We start from the raw sequence: 15,372 nt of genomic DNA, 5'->3' as shown, positions 1-15,372 counted from the left end.
GGAAGAAAAGCCTGGTGGTGGTGGCATACGCCTTTAATCCCAGCACTTGGGAGGCAGAGGCAGGCAGATCTCTGTAAGGTCAAGGCCAGAATGAGTTCCGAGACAGCCAGGGCTACACAGTGAAACCCTGTCTCGAAAAACCAAAGGGGGTGGGGGTAGTTGAAGTTTTTGTGTGGCAATGTATGGAGTGAAAATTGTCAGATTGAAAATGGAGTCACTGGGCTCAAAGGCTGATGACAGAGAGCCAGGGACAGGCCATGACATCATGGAAGGGCTTTCACCCACAGGGTGCCTGACAACAATAACAATTACCAAAGACTGTGACCATAACCTTGCACAAAAGCCACCGTGGCCACACACTTCTACAGTTACAACTATCCAGTCCCGGGCTTACGCTCCTCTTGTTATTATGGAATTTTATATTTAATTTTTGTATTCAAGGCTACCTGATTCAAAAAGACTTTCATAACCTTCACTTTTGCCCTTTAAAAATTTTTCTCCTTGCCTTCATCTCTTCCAACATTGCTGTCTTTCTCAAGCAAATTCACTGCTTTGGAGAATCAATCTCTTTCTCTGTTACTTTGACAAAGGAAAGATGCCCATCCATCTATAGACACCTGTCCAGGGCCAGGCACCTGCTTCACGAACAAAGTCTCCTGTGGTCACAGCACCTGAGCCAGATGTGGATGAGCATTGTACCCACATTGTACAGATGTGAACACAGAAACTTGGAGTGGTTCGATAATATGTTCAAGGTCACATGTCAAGCAAGTGGCTTAACAGGGATTTGAACTTCAAAGTCCAGGTACATTTCCACTTTGCCTGGCCCTCAACAACAAAAAAATTCAGACTGATTTATTTAAACAGGGGTAATCCTCTGAGGACCAGATAAGAGTTATCACAGATTACTCTGAGTCTTCTATTTCTGTTGTTAACTGTTGGCTATTGACTGGGAAGCTTCTGGGCTGTTTTGTGAAAACAGGTGGGCTGTGTGGCCTTGGGCAAGATCCTGCATACAGTTTTAAGGGGGGGAGGATGGTAGTGTGAGCCTGTGTGTTGGTAAGGATTCCATGAATTAATTCTGGATAGCATGTGAGAATGCCACAGACACAGCCAGCGAGGTGTTGGCATTCTGGACCCGATCTGCGGGAGGGACTCTGTGGACTTGAGAAAGGGAAGGAAAGTCTGGGTAGTGGAGGCAATGAGATGGATGCCCGTGAGGGCCGGACTCTGAGAGGGCTTTGCTGTAACATGAGCCAGATATAATCAGGAATGCCAAAAGTTTGCAAAGTCTGCAGCCATCTGAAAACAGGCCTCAGCCTTCTCCCTGAGGGCCCCAGCCCCTATTCTGAAGGATTGGTGGTGATGAGGAGCTAGAGGATGTCTATCACACAGGAGGCCATCCTGGCGGTGTAGCAGGTCAGAGTGAGGGCAAGCTGAGCCGTCAGCCCAAAGTCACCCAGCCGTGGTGCGTTCCGTCAAGCAGGGGCTTGTCTTGAAGTCATCCATGGTCTTGGTGAGAATGGTTTTTAATTTTTTTTTCTACATGCAAACTCTTTCTGGGTCACCCCACAATAGTGAGCTTGGGGGTGTCTGGGGGCTCTTGGATGATTTCTTTCTTGACTGGGTCTCACTATACAGCCCTGAATGGCCTGAAACATGCTATGTAAATCAGGCTGGCTTCAGACTTGCATAGATCTTCTTGCTTCTCTCTAGAATGCTGAGACTAAAGGTGTGTGCCACCGTGCCCAGCTTATGTACGGTGATCTTACACAGAGGGTGTCACGGGTCTATGGAGACAGGACAAAGTTTTACCAGCAAAGGGAGAAATGACCCTTTTCTTGCTTTGCCCCATTCTATGGCAGACCACTGATCCCATAGGATAGATACAGGGACACAGCCATCCAAATGTCAAAAGAATATGTCTGAGGTGTAAGGTACTGAGGCTCCAGTTGGCTCTGGGGAGTGTAAAGGTAATGGACACACTAACTGGAAAACAGGGTAGCCACAGCCCTCTTCCCTTGGGCACACTACCCTAGATTCCTCTTGTCCCAAAAGAGGAGCGGAGTAAACAGGAACGTTTCATACTGAGTTTTCTCTCGTTGTTCTCCTGGTCTGTCCTCCAGTCTGGCTCTGGTGACAGGAAGCAGGAACCAGGTACCTTAGCCTGTTTGGGGCCCATAGTTACAGGCTGTTGGAAATGAGACGCTTTCTCAAGAGAGGGTTAGTGTCTCTGTCTCTCTTTGTCTTTGTGTCTCTGTGTGCCTGCCTGCCTGCCTGCCCCCCCTCTGTCACACACAAACACAAACACACACACACACACACACACACACACACACACACTGATTTATAGTGAGAACACTTAAAAATCTGCTCAGTGTTTTTAAGTATAGAATGCATTGTAATTAACCGCCATCACCCTATTGTACAGATCCGATCACTCTCAACACCTGCCTGGTGAGATTTCAACCAGAGGGTACCGGTGAAGCTGGGTGCCGTTAGACACGTACCCAGGAGAACTGGAAGCTGTCAGTCTTTGGGAGAGTGTTCCAGACGTGAGACTGTGGTCTTTGGTCTCAGAGGCCCAGAAACCTAATTTGTCATCCCACAGCTTGTGGGGAACAGAATGTTTCTCAGGGTGGAATTCAGAGAATGATGGATGGAGCACAGAGGCTGCCAGTTTCTTATGATGGAAAGGGCCAACGGGGACTGGATCTTGGTCGTTTTTAGCCGATAGCAGAGGCAGGCTGCATGGGAAACTGGGATCTGCAAGTAGCTGCATGGTGACTGAAGAAATGGTATCGAGGGGGCAGCCAAATGGCTCAGAGAGTAAGTAAAGGTGCTGCCACCAAGCCCAAGGACCCCTCAGTCCCCAGAACTCACATGGTAGAAGGGGAATCCACTTCAACAAGTTGTCCTCGATCTCCACGTGTGAGCCTGGCACGTACGTGAGCACTGGATTACAGTCAAGCAGTGTCAGCTTTTGGTCTATGTTTTTATGTAGGGCTGGGAATCTGAGTTTTTTATGTGGGGCTCAGGGCCTTGCGCAGCAAGCACTCTGCTGCTGGAGTCCTCTCCCTATCCTCCAAGTACGGATTCTTGGATGGGACAACACAGTCTAATGAGCGCAGACAAGACTCTAGTACGTGGAGAAGGCAGAATCAGGTGTGGGATTCCACTTGCATTTTGTCTTTTTGTTTTTCATTTTTAAAATAGTTTTTTTTCACCCCACCCCCCTATTAAAATAGCTTTTTTTTTTTTCTTTTTTGGACAGGGTCTCATTATGTGAGACCTGGAATTGACTATTTCCTTGGTCCCGTGACGAGCATTTCAAATCTTACTGCACTCAGGACCATCATTTATTTTGTCCTCTATCGTTGCCTGTTAGTGAGCATCCCAGAGGAGATGTGCAAGATGAACTGAGCTGAAAAGTACTAGGCTGCTCTTCATGAGGTCAAGTGACTTGTGTGTGAGCTCTGGAGGGTGTGCGCCTGTGTATTGAGACATGGTCTCCTTAGTACTGCATCTTTAGAGAGATTTTTTTAAATTGTGGGTATGTTTGTATGTGGTGGTATGTGTGTGAGAGTACAGTTGCCTGAAGAAGGAGTTGGATTCCTTTGAACCCTGAGTTAGGGGTGGCTGTGAGTCACCCCACATGGGTCCTGGGAAGAGCTCTTAACTGCTGAGCCGTCTCTCTAGCCCTTCGGATGAAATCTCCTTATATGGTTTAGTTTGGATGGGACCTTCCTGCCTACACTTCCTGAATTCTGGGATTACAGGTGTGAATCACCACGCCCTGCCTAAGGAAGTGGTTTTTAACCCTTGTCTAGAAAAGAGAGGCCATTTTACTCCTCGGTATGAAAGTTCTCTGGTCTCCTTGTCTCTGTGTTTATCAGACTGGGATCAGGAAGCCTCATCCTCCTATCACTTTTTCTTGAGTCAACTCCCAGGTCTTCATTTACTGACAGGCTGATTTTTCTTTTCTTTCTTTGTTTTTCTTTTTGGTAACAGAGTCTCACTATGAAGTCCTGCTGGCCTGAAACTTGCTATGTAGACCAGACTGAACTCAAAGAAATCTTACTGCCACTGCCTCCCGTGTTCTGGGACTAAAGATGTGCACCAACACACATAGCCAGATAGATAATTCATTAACACAAGGAGAAACTGTTGCAGTTACTACTTAGCTGATGGATCAGTTATGGGTGTGTGAGCCACAGAGGCAGGCTTTTCCAATAGAGCAGTTTCAGCTCCACATCAGACAGAAAGTATGTTGGGATATTAATACTGATTCCTATGGGACTCCTGCAAATCCTCAAACTCCAAAACACCTTTTTTTTTTTTGTTTTTTTTTTTGTTTTGTTTTTCCAGACAGGATTTTTCGGTATTGCCCTGGTGATCCTAGAACTCACCCTGTAGACCAGGCTGGCCTCGAACTCACAGAGATCCACCTGGTTTTGCCTCCTGAGTGCTGGGATTAAAGTTGTACACCACCACCGCCACCCAGTTGGCTTTTGTTGCTGTTTTTTTATATTTTTGTTTTTTTAATTGTGTGTATGTCTCTGTGGGCTATGTGTTGTGGGATATTTGTACACTATGTGAAGATATATTGCTTTGATTGGCTTAATGGAGAGCTAAAATGGCCAATAGCTAGGCAGGAATATAGGAGGGATATTCGGGGAGAAAAAGGAAGAGGAGGAGGAAGATGGAAGAGAGGCAATGCCGTTTGATAGAAGGTAAATTATACACGGGTTAATTTAAGTTATAAGAGCTAGCTAGGAACAAGCCTAAGCTATAGGCTGAGCTTTCATATTTGGGAGCTGGCTAGCAGGACAGAAAAAGACTCGATACAGGTATGTGCACATGATTGCAGTGCCCATGGAGGCCAGAGGCACGGATGCCCTGGAGTTGGAGTTACAGGCAATTGTAAACTGCCTGAGATGGGTGCTGGGAATCTAACTTGAATCCTTGGCAAGCACATGCTTGTAACCATTAAGCTACCTCTCTAACCTTAAGAATTGTTTTCATATTGAATTGTATACAGAATTTGCAGAATCAATTCTCTCACAGTAGGTTTCAGAGTGGGTTTGTGTATCTGTCAGATCAAACCAGTCCACACTCTTAAAGCTTATGAACCCGTATCCCGGATGCACACTCCTTTCTGTGCGTGTGGGGAAGGAAGTTAGACATTGCCACTATTCTGGAACGATCCCTCCGATGGTGTCATGTTTCCTCTAATTAATCTCTCATCCTGACCCCACTGCTGGGTGTCCTGCCTAATCCCAAACCTCTAGTTATTCTGAACAAAGGATGCTAGTTGAAAAAACATGAGGTCTGTGTTTTTTTTAAAGTGACACAAAAGTTTTTGTTTCTGGTTTTTAATAGGATATGAGGAGTTTATTTATTTTTTTAAATCAGTTTCATTCATCACTATTACAATGACCTCATGGTCATGAGTTTCATTTGGATTTTTTAATGTCAAAAGAAAATTAATGGTTTTTTTTTAATGTTAAAGAAATGTTTCCATAGTTATATCCTGATTTTTTTCATAGATAGCCTTTTTGGGGGAAGTTAATTTTGGTAACTCTGTTTTTGACTGTACCTTGGGGACAAGATGCCTTCATGTTTTAGTTTTGTTTAAGCTAATAATAGTATATTTATCTTTATAGATGTTTGAAGATCAATATTTGTAGAACTTCATTTCCATGTTATTTCTTCTTTCCTTTTGCTTCCATTACCCTGGGACCCTCCTTCAGCCCAAATCTTTTTCTTTGTGTGTGTGTGTGCTCGTGTGTGCACGCACATATACACACGAGCATGCTGGTGATGGAACTCAGGACCTTGTGCATGTCAAGCACATGCTCACACTGAGCTACACCCCCAGCTCCAACCTAAATCTTTGGAGGCTCGTTTTTCTTTTTTTTTAATCCTTAAAACAAAAGGCTCTTCACTAACCATCTGGGAAACATAAGTCAAAGTTGCCGTGATATAAACTATGTTCATAGCCCTTAGGGTAGCTGTGATAAAAAAACAAACAGGAAACAGCAGCGTTGAAGAGGCTGGGGAGGACCTGGGACCCTTGTGCATTGGTAGTGGGAATGCAAAATGGTGCAGCCACTGAGGCAAACAGAGGTGACTCTTCAAAAACAAAACACCCCAAAGAAAACAAACCGACTATAAAACAACCAGATCACCCTGTAATTCTACATAAAGTATAGACCCCAAAGAATTGAAAGCAGAAACATATTTGCATATCTACATAGGCAGCATTATTCATGACAACTGAAAGGCAGAAGCAACTACATCTATCAAAAGATAAGCAAAATGTGGTATATACATATAATATAATGTTATTCAGTGTTTTAACAAAAGGGAGAAATTCACATGCTACAACATGAACATGGAGGAACCTAGAAGACATTGTGTTATATGGAGTTAGCCAGTCACGAAAGACAAATACTGCATGATTCCACTTATAGGAGACACACTTAAAACAGATACTTGCTGGGTGGGTGGGACACGTATAATCTCTGAGGAGGCTGAGACAGGAGGATTTGTGAGTTTGAGGATAGCCTAGTCTTCATAGCAAGACAATGTATCAAAACAAAGACCAAATCTATGGAAAGCAGAATGGTAGTTGCCTGGGAGGTGGGGAGGCAGGAGCATTAGTACTTTATGGACACAGGAGGGTCAGTTGGGTTTTGTTAGAAGGCTGTGCTGTCAAACTGTCCTCCAAATATTTGTTTCTACTCATAGGTTTAGTCCTGTTCTCAGCTTTTATCAGAGAAGCTTCTTTTTGCAGCGGGTGGTGGTTAATGTAGAAACTCATAATCGGTCAAAGTGCTGAGAATAAATGGCTGTTGAAAGGTTAGCCCTCAACAGGATTTCTATATCTCCTCTCCAAGGCTCAGAGAACATGGTAGAAGGAATGGGTGGAAAGACTGAAAGAGTCAGAGTGTTCTAGTTTGCTTTCTGTTGGTGTGATAAATACCATCACCAAAAATGGCTTGGGTAGGAAGGGGTTTGTTATGTGATATTTTGTTTGTGTTCTGACAAAGCTTGCTTGGAGTCAGAGGGCAGAGCTAGCCACAGGTTAACCATAGAGATTTGGAGGACTGTACAGAAAGGAAACAGGAAGTGAAAAGGCGAGGCAGAGAGAGGATCTAGGCTCTTTTGGTCAGAGGATCTGGAGAAGTAGGAAGTCACTGGTGGCTGCTCCTCGGCTTCTCTGATCTTTCAGGTTTGACCTGGATATCTGACTCCTGGTTTTTATTGATAAGATTAATTAGATTTATGCATCATCTGGAGTCTAACTTTTGGGGCACAAATTCACAAAAATGCCGCTTGCCCATGACTTTGTAGTTACCAGCGCACACCAGAGCTGCACTTGGGGGCAACCACTGGAGCCCTGCTGACAAAGTTTTCCTTTTTCTCCCCCCCAAGCCTGAGTGAGTCTGGAATTTTTCTCTCGCAGGCTCTCTACAGCAAACGCCACAGGCACTTGGACTCCAAATGCTGCCAGAGTTAGCCGCTCACCACTGGCCAGCTCTGCCTTCAGGCAGCTCGGTGCTTTTACTTCCTGTCAGTCACACATGTTGCTTTCACACGTTCCTCCAATCAGAGGGCTGGCTTTTTGGCTTCTTTTCCCCCGTGGGTTACGGGCTTCTGCTGGACACAGGCTTCTGCTGGACCCCATCTTCAGGTTGCTGACACACTAGGTAGCTGTCTTGACACTGCTCGGGCTTCTACTGTTGTTGCAACTGGCACACACTCTCAGCTCACAGCTACACGCAAGCAGCTGCAGCCGTCCTCAGCCAGGCTGTGCACCACCTGTGTTCTCCACTCAGATGTGCTGTGCAGTGACAGTCAGCCCCACACTTCACGGTCATCATCAGCAGATTTGGTAAGACAAATAGGAAATCTTAAAGCGAGGAATTAGTTTAAAAAATAAAAAAAGAGAGTTTTTTTCCATGTTAAAAAATAGGAAACACTATTATAATGGAGGGTGTTAGAAAAACACACTAAAACAGATTATAGAGATATTCAAACAAAGACAGAGGAATTTAAAGGAGAACCAACTATATCATTACATTATAAAATTAGAGAGGAACAGCCCAGGGTTATCAAACAACCAACCTTAATTTACTCAGTCCCCATACAGGAACAACCACCAAATGACAGGTATCCCCAAAGGCTATGGATCTCAGTGGATTCCTGTGGAAATGCTAGATTTGAGGAGATTTAAGGAAGCAATAGTCTCATATGGTATGCATTCACCTTTTGTGAAGCAGATGTTAAATTCATGGTCAACTAGTAACAGAATTTTCCCATAAGACTGGGAAGACTTGGTTACAACAGTATTAGAACCTGGTCCTCAATTACAGTGGAGGATCTGGTGGAAAGATGTGGCTAAGACCATTGAATAATGAAGTAGGGCTAGAGGTATTGAAATTTCCCAAGACCAACTTCTTGGAGAGGGCAATTATGCTGATGTACAAAGACAGTCTCTATATGATGACCACACCTTGGCTCTATGCCATACAGCAGCTTTGAATGCTTGGGACAGAGTTGAAGAAGACAGAAAGATAACTGAGTCATTTACTAAAGTTATACAGGCCCCAAAAGAAACCTTCATTGATTTTTTTTTTTCACAAAGATTGACTTCAGCTGTAAATAGAATGATATCAGATCCAGAAGTTAGACAAATATTAATTGAATATTTGGCTTTTGAGAATGCTAATTCAAAATGCAGAATGGTGATTAGGCCTTTAAAGGCATAATCAGCACCCATAGATGAATGGATTAGAAAAATTAATTTATAAGACTAATAACTGCTTTTCATTTGATCAGATATAACCTGCCAAAAAGGAAGCTACCCAAAGCTAGGGTTGGGGCAGGGTTTTGTTTTTGTCTTTCCAGGGGAATGAAGCCATCTAGCTAAGGAATCTGAAGACCACTGTACAAATGAGACATGTAAAGAAAAATGACAAGTCATCCAGAGAAAATGACCCAAGAAAAAGTAAATTGGCCTGTTGGTATATCACATTTCCAACAGGATAAAACTTCATAGATCTTCCCAAATGTTTGTTTCTGCTATTCTCTACTGACACATAATATAAATGGTCTTTTTGTAGTTCCAGTTCAATTAAAAATTAAAGCTGTCTTTAGAGTTGGAACATGGCTCTCTCCTCTAAACCCAAGCATGCTTGTTAAAAGGAAAATCCAAAATCTGTCTCATGTCAGAAGAGCCACCTGATATGGGACAGAAGAGAAACCAAAATTTAGGGACTATTCTATTGCTACTAATGTCATGATCCTATGGTTTTATTTTGATTCTTTAAAACTTTTTTTAAGGTATGAATATCATATCAAAATTTATAAGATGAATGTATATGTTTTAAACTTTTTGTCATGGTATTAATGGTCATGTAGAGTATTAATTTTAGTTCCAGAAACTGGTAGGCATTGTGTTTCTGGAAATACAGAGAATGATCAACAACAACAGCAAAATCAAACTTTCATTTTGCTATGTTAGTTCAGTGCTTTTCTCACTTTCAGATATCAATAGTTCTCTGTCTGACCAGGAGATGAATGTATATAGGTTCTATTTTGAATCTGCCTTTTTTTTTTTTTCAATTTGCAGAAATTGTCTTTGTTTGTTTTTCAAGACAGGGTTTCTCTGTGTAACAGCTCTGGCTGTCCTGGAACTTGCTTTGTAGACCAGGCTGGTCTTGAACTCACTGAGATCCACCTGCCTCTGCCTCCTGAGTGCTGGGATTAAAGGCATGTACCACCACCACCCCTGAGGGGAATGGAATTGTTCTCTATGTGGTAGGGTACAGTGGCACACATTTTTAATTCTAGCTCTTCAGAGGCAGAGGCAAACAAATTTCTGTGCATTCAAAGCCAGTCTGCTCTACACAGAGAAGTCTCAAAGGAGAAACAAAACAAACAAATGGAAAACAAAAAACTTAAAGTTATTTAGATTATTCAAGATTTGCCTTTGGAAAATTTCTATTCAGAGTTGCCTTTTGGCCTCCCTCCCTTGGCATGTCCACCCCTCTTGTTTTTAAAGACATAGTTTCTGTGGTGGTTTGTGTAAAACGGCCCCATAGGCTCATAGACTTGAATGCTTGGTCATTAAGGAGTGGCAATAGTTTACAGGGACTAGGAGGTGTGGCCTTGTTGGAGGAAGTGTGTCACTAGGGGTAGGCTTTGGGGTTTCGAGGGCCCAAACCAGGTCTAGTGTCTCCCTCTCTTCCTGCTGTCTACAGATCAAGATGTGGAACTCTCAAGCCCTTCTCCAGCACCATGTCTGCCTGTGGGCTATCATGCTTCCCGCCATGATGATAATGGACTAAACTGTAAGCCAATGCCAATTAAAGGCTTTCATTTATAAGAGTTGCCATGGTCATGGTGTCTCTTCACAGCAACCGAACATCGACTAAGTTTCTTGAAAGTTTAGGGACTACCTGCAGAAGTACGTCCCTTGTTCCCAGCTCTATGCTTTGAAACATTACATGTATTTGTTTATTTATTGTATATAGGTGCACATGCTACAGCATGCATGTGGAGGTCAGAGGACTGTAAGTCTGTTCTCTCCTTCTACTACCTGATTCTTGGGAATTGAACTGAGGTCATCATGCTGGGCAGCAAACACTCTTACCCACTGAGCCACCCCATGGCCTACCATGCTTTTAAATAGTAAATTCCTGAGGTTGTTGAGCATCCCAAATAAACAAACAATAATACATGCCTGGTAATTGGGCGGCATTCCTACTGGGCTACACCTGGCCTGCCTCCAGAGAGTAGCACCTAGCCCTAATCCATCCTTTGTTTCTTGGTTACCTTTTGTTTCTCTTGTTGCCTGCTATGTGTATCTTGTCTGAGTCTCCCAAGGATGCAAAGGCCTATGCAAAAAAATGGTTCAGGAAAGCTGGGAAACTGTAGCATTTTATCTTTGGAAGCTGCTTTCAGGTTGTTTTGAACATATGAAAATCAACTGACTAAAGTGTAAATATTGAGAAAAATAAAATTGCCCTGGGCAAAGGGAAAGTGTTTCTGTCCTTAGAGACTGGATGGCTCCCCCTGCAGCCGGAAAGGCTGGATTCATCCTCAGTGTGCCTCTGAGTCTTCTTTCGATGGATTTGTGTGAACCCACACACCCATACCACGACACTTTGCGACAAGGCAATGCTGAGATGCAGTGAAGGTTGAGTATTCCCAGAGATGAACATTTACTAACTTTTAGGCCATTATTGTTATTAATACTAAGCTGATAGAGATGAAAACATAAACCATTAGCTAAAGAGGGCAATGGATTGTATAGCAGTGATAATAGATGAGGTAACAGCAGAGTCATGTCCCTCTGGTGGGCCTGGAACTCACTGTGTAGCACAGCTGGTTTAAACTCAAGGCAATCCCTCTGCCTCTGCCTCCACAGTGCTGGGATTCCAAGCATGAACCAATACTGGTAACACATGGAGTCCTTGACATTCTCTAAATATATCCTTTTAAACTGTGATTCCTGTGATCAGTTGCTCACATTAGAGATAGAACAGTTGAGGGCGTTGGGGGAAGACCGACAGATGAAGAACATGGTAGGAATCAGGCAGGCAGAGTGTGGTATCAGTCCCTGGCGGATGTGTGGAACTCTCATGAGTGATGGTGCTCATCCTGGCATCGACTCAAGAATGGTGGATGGTGGGAGTGAGCGCTACTTTCTGGTCTGCCTCTGGGGCCAAGGGCCCATTTCCCAGCAAAGCGACTGGTGCAAGATCACGAGGGAGAGGTCCAGCCTCCCCTGAGAGTCAGACCGTCATTAACCCATTAAGACCCATGAGCTTTTTAGCATGGACTAATTGGTAAGATGAGCCGGTTATTTGCATGTGGTGACATATTGTGTACCCTAATAAAATTTGCCTGAAGATCAGAGAACAGAACAAGCCACTAGATTAAACATAGAGGCCAGACAGTGGTGGCACACACCTTTAATCCTAGCACTCAGGAGGCAGAGATCCATCTGGATCTCTGTGAGTTCAAAGCCACCCTGGACTACGTGAGATTGACTCAGTCTAGGAGAGAAACAGAGCCAGGCAATGGTGGCACACGCCTTTATTCCCAATGCTTGTGAAGCACACGTGCCTTTAATCCCAGCACTAAGAAGGCTGGGCGGAGAAAGGTATATAAGGCAGGAGGAGACAGGAACTAAAGCTTTTTTGGCTAGAGCTTTTCATGTGAGAACCCAGAGGATTTCAGTCACAGGATTCGTGGAGCTGGTGAGGTGAGATGTGGCAACGGCTTGTTCCTTTGTCTCTCTGATCTTTCAGCATTTATCTATTTACCCTAATATCAGGTATCTTTTTTTTTTAATTAATAAAACCATTTAAGATTCAAGCAACATTTACAGTATTCAGATTTTGCTGCCATCGCCTTTCCAGTTCAAGAGATTACAGCTGTCACTACCATATCCAGCTGTAACCTACTTTTTAGTGTTTGGTGGGTTAGATACCCAAAGACCTTAGGGAATCAAAAATAGAAAAAACATACAGGTTGAACATCCATAACCAGAAAATCTAAAGTCCAAAGTGCTCCAAAATCTGAAACTTTTTCAGTGCTGACATGAACACAAGAAGCAGAAAATTCTATACTATATGATTATTTTGTACACAAAACTATATGTGTATCTGTATATACTTATATTGCCTTGAGGCACTGGGAAGCATATGAAGTATAAAATAATTTTGTATTTAGACTTAGGCTTCATCCCCAAGATATCTCATTATGTCTATGCAAACATTCCAAAATCTGAAGAAGAAGAAAAAAATCCAAAACGGAAGTGCTTCTGGTCGCTAGCATTCTGGATGAGGTGGGATTTAGTTCTGGGTTTAACCAACGACAGCGACGCTATGCCAAAGATCTGGGCCTGGAATTTGCAAAGTGTTGGCTCCAACCTCGAGAATCTGTCTTTGGCTTTTGTTGGGCAGGAATCTGAAACAGGCTAATGCTGAAGGTGTAAAGCCCGCGCACAAAGGACTCAAAAGGAGGCAGGAAAGCAGAGAGAGGGGGGAAGAGAAGGCCCAATTAGTGATTTAGAAGGAAGCTAATTTTCATATGAGAGAGAGAGCATTCTTACTTTAGAAACTGACAGTTACCAAGGACCTCAGCTGAGTTATTTGCAGCTTCATCCAGCCTCTCTCATGGAAAATTAACCAATTTCATCTCCTTTTCTCATTCCTTACATGCCTTTCCTTTTGCTTCTTGCCTGGCTCAATTCAGGAAATCCTGGAGTCGGAAAACCTATTATGCTGCTGGCCTACTGTGAGGACAGAGAGAGCACTGGCTGTCGGGGAAGCAGAGTCAAGCCTCAGCTGGTGAGGGGTGGAGGCCCTTCTCTTTCTGCCTGAAGAGGGGACCAAACCCGACCTGCTTCGGGGAAACAGCCTCCTTGGTTTTTGAAGAACTCTAGAGAGCCCCCGATCTCCCTTGACAACGTCTCCGAGGTCTGCTATCCTCATTGGCAGAGATCGTTTTCTTGCTTAAGTCACTCATGTGGAAGCTGAACCTCGTTGCTTTGTGTTCTCTCCTCACAGGAGACGCTGAACAGCTGGCGTCGAGTTCCCTGAGGAATAGTCTTTAAACCTTGCAGGCCGTTGTTAAATGGCCTCCAGCCTTTCTCTTCCTCAGACTAAGCATCACAGCTTCGTTCCCCCTATTCCTCGTGGGTCCTATTTTCCAGCCCTTTCACATCTTTGTTCTTTGAATGCTCTCAGATTTTTGTAAGATCTTCCCCTTCGGAAGGTGTTTGAAGGAAAACAGCAGACATGTCTTCAGCTATACTTAGCATTGGCAGATTCTTGCCTTACCACAGACCTTGCTCCCCTTAGTTGATTGGCTTCTGGGGCTTTGACTGGTCGGGAGGCAGACCATGGGGAGTTCAGTGGTGCCACGTTAGGCCAGGACGGCCCTGCTGTTAGGCAATGCTAGCATTCAAACTAGCCCCTTGGGGACCCGTCCAGCATCCTGACCACGTCATTTTACATAAAGTCCCCTTTAAGAAAAAACCCTCCCCCTTCTCTCTCCCTTCCTCTCTCTCCTGCTATGAGGTAGTGTGCACTTCCTCTCGTCCCTTTTCTTTCTCTTCTTCTTCCCTCTCTTCCCTTCTCTCTTCCCCCCCGTAAAACTTACCACGTGGATGCCGTGTCCGCATGGTGTGTGGAACTTTCTATCGCGCCACGCCACTGCTCACCGGGCCTGCACCCCAAAACCTGCAAGAACAGGAGGCTGGTGGCTTGCAGAACTAAAAATAACGTCAACATTTGTAAGGCTCTTAAAGAACAGGAAACATCCTCTTGTTTTCTATTGCTCTATCTAGACTTTCCTTGGCTCTAACAGGGTATCTTGACCCTGATCGTTTATGATGAAAAATGCAACTTTTAGCGGAGAAGAAATGGATTTCAGGAAATTCTGTCAGATATGTTTTGATCAACAATAGCATGTGAGACTTTATCGTATTGGGTAGATGGGCAAAGGGTGTGAGAGCTGATGTGATAAAGCAGTGGAGTTAGGGTACTTGTGGATGGTGTTTTAGGATGGGGGATAGGTAACTAGCAATGGATAAGTGGTAGTTAGGGGAAGAGATACATTAACAAAATGAAATAAAGGAACTAGTCACAGACTGCTGGTAGGGGTTGTAGGGGAGAACCTGGAACCAGGCAGAATGGCGTGTGGATGAATTGCTGCAAGAAGTGTGTGTGTGTGTGTGGGGGGGGATTAGGGCGGGTTCTGAGATCCTGGACCATGACTGGGAGGCTGTGAGCAGAACTATGACAGCAGGCTCTTTAGAACCTGGTGGCCTGAGGCGATGATGGTGTGGAAGACTAGAGAGCTCAAGCACAGGAGTTTGCTTTTTCAGAGACCAGAGTTCAGACAGAATTAAAGTTAGAGGCTGTCAAAATGGACTGAGGAAACCACACATGGTGATTCATTTAGGTGACACTAGCTGAAAAATTAGCCCTGTGCTGGTACAGCCTTTAAAACTAGTTACGTGGGAAGCAGAGGTGGGAAAATTACATGAGTTCAAGGCTAGCCTGGGTTATCCTGCCGTAAGAAAAAGAAACAATCAAACACAAATTGTTAGATGATATTCATCACTCTTGAAGCTGTCACCCCAGGTTCTTTATTGAAATAATATAAAGATTCCTACAGTATCTCCTTTGATTCTGATTTCTAAGTCTACAACACAGGCAGCCCTTCATTTTATTTTTACCGGTGGGAGATTTTCCTCTTCTGAGAACGCCTTGCCGGAACAGCCGGTAAAGCCAGGAGTCAAGAGTGGGAGAGTGGGTGAGGTGTGGGCTGGGGCTGGTTAGAGAA

This window comes from Peromyscus leucopus, chromosome 5 (genome assembly GCF_004664715.2).
Source record: "Peromyscus leucopus breed LL Stock chromosome 5, UCI_PerLeu_2.1, whole genome shotgun sequence".
NCBI lineage: Eukaryota > Metazoa > Chordata > Mammalia > Rodentia > Cricetidae > Peromyscus > Peromyscus leucopus.
The sequence above is the reverse complement of the archived record's forward strand: the minus strand, read 5'-3'. Positions refer to the sequence as shown.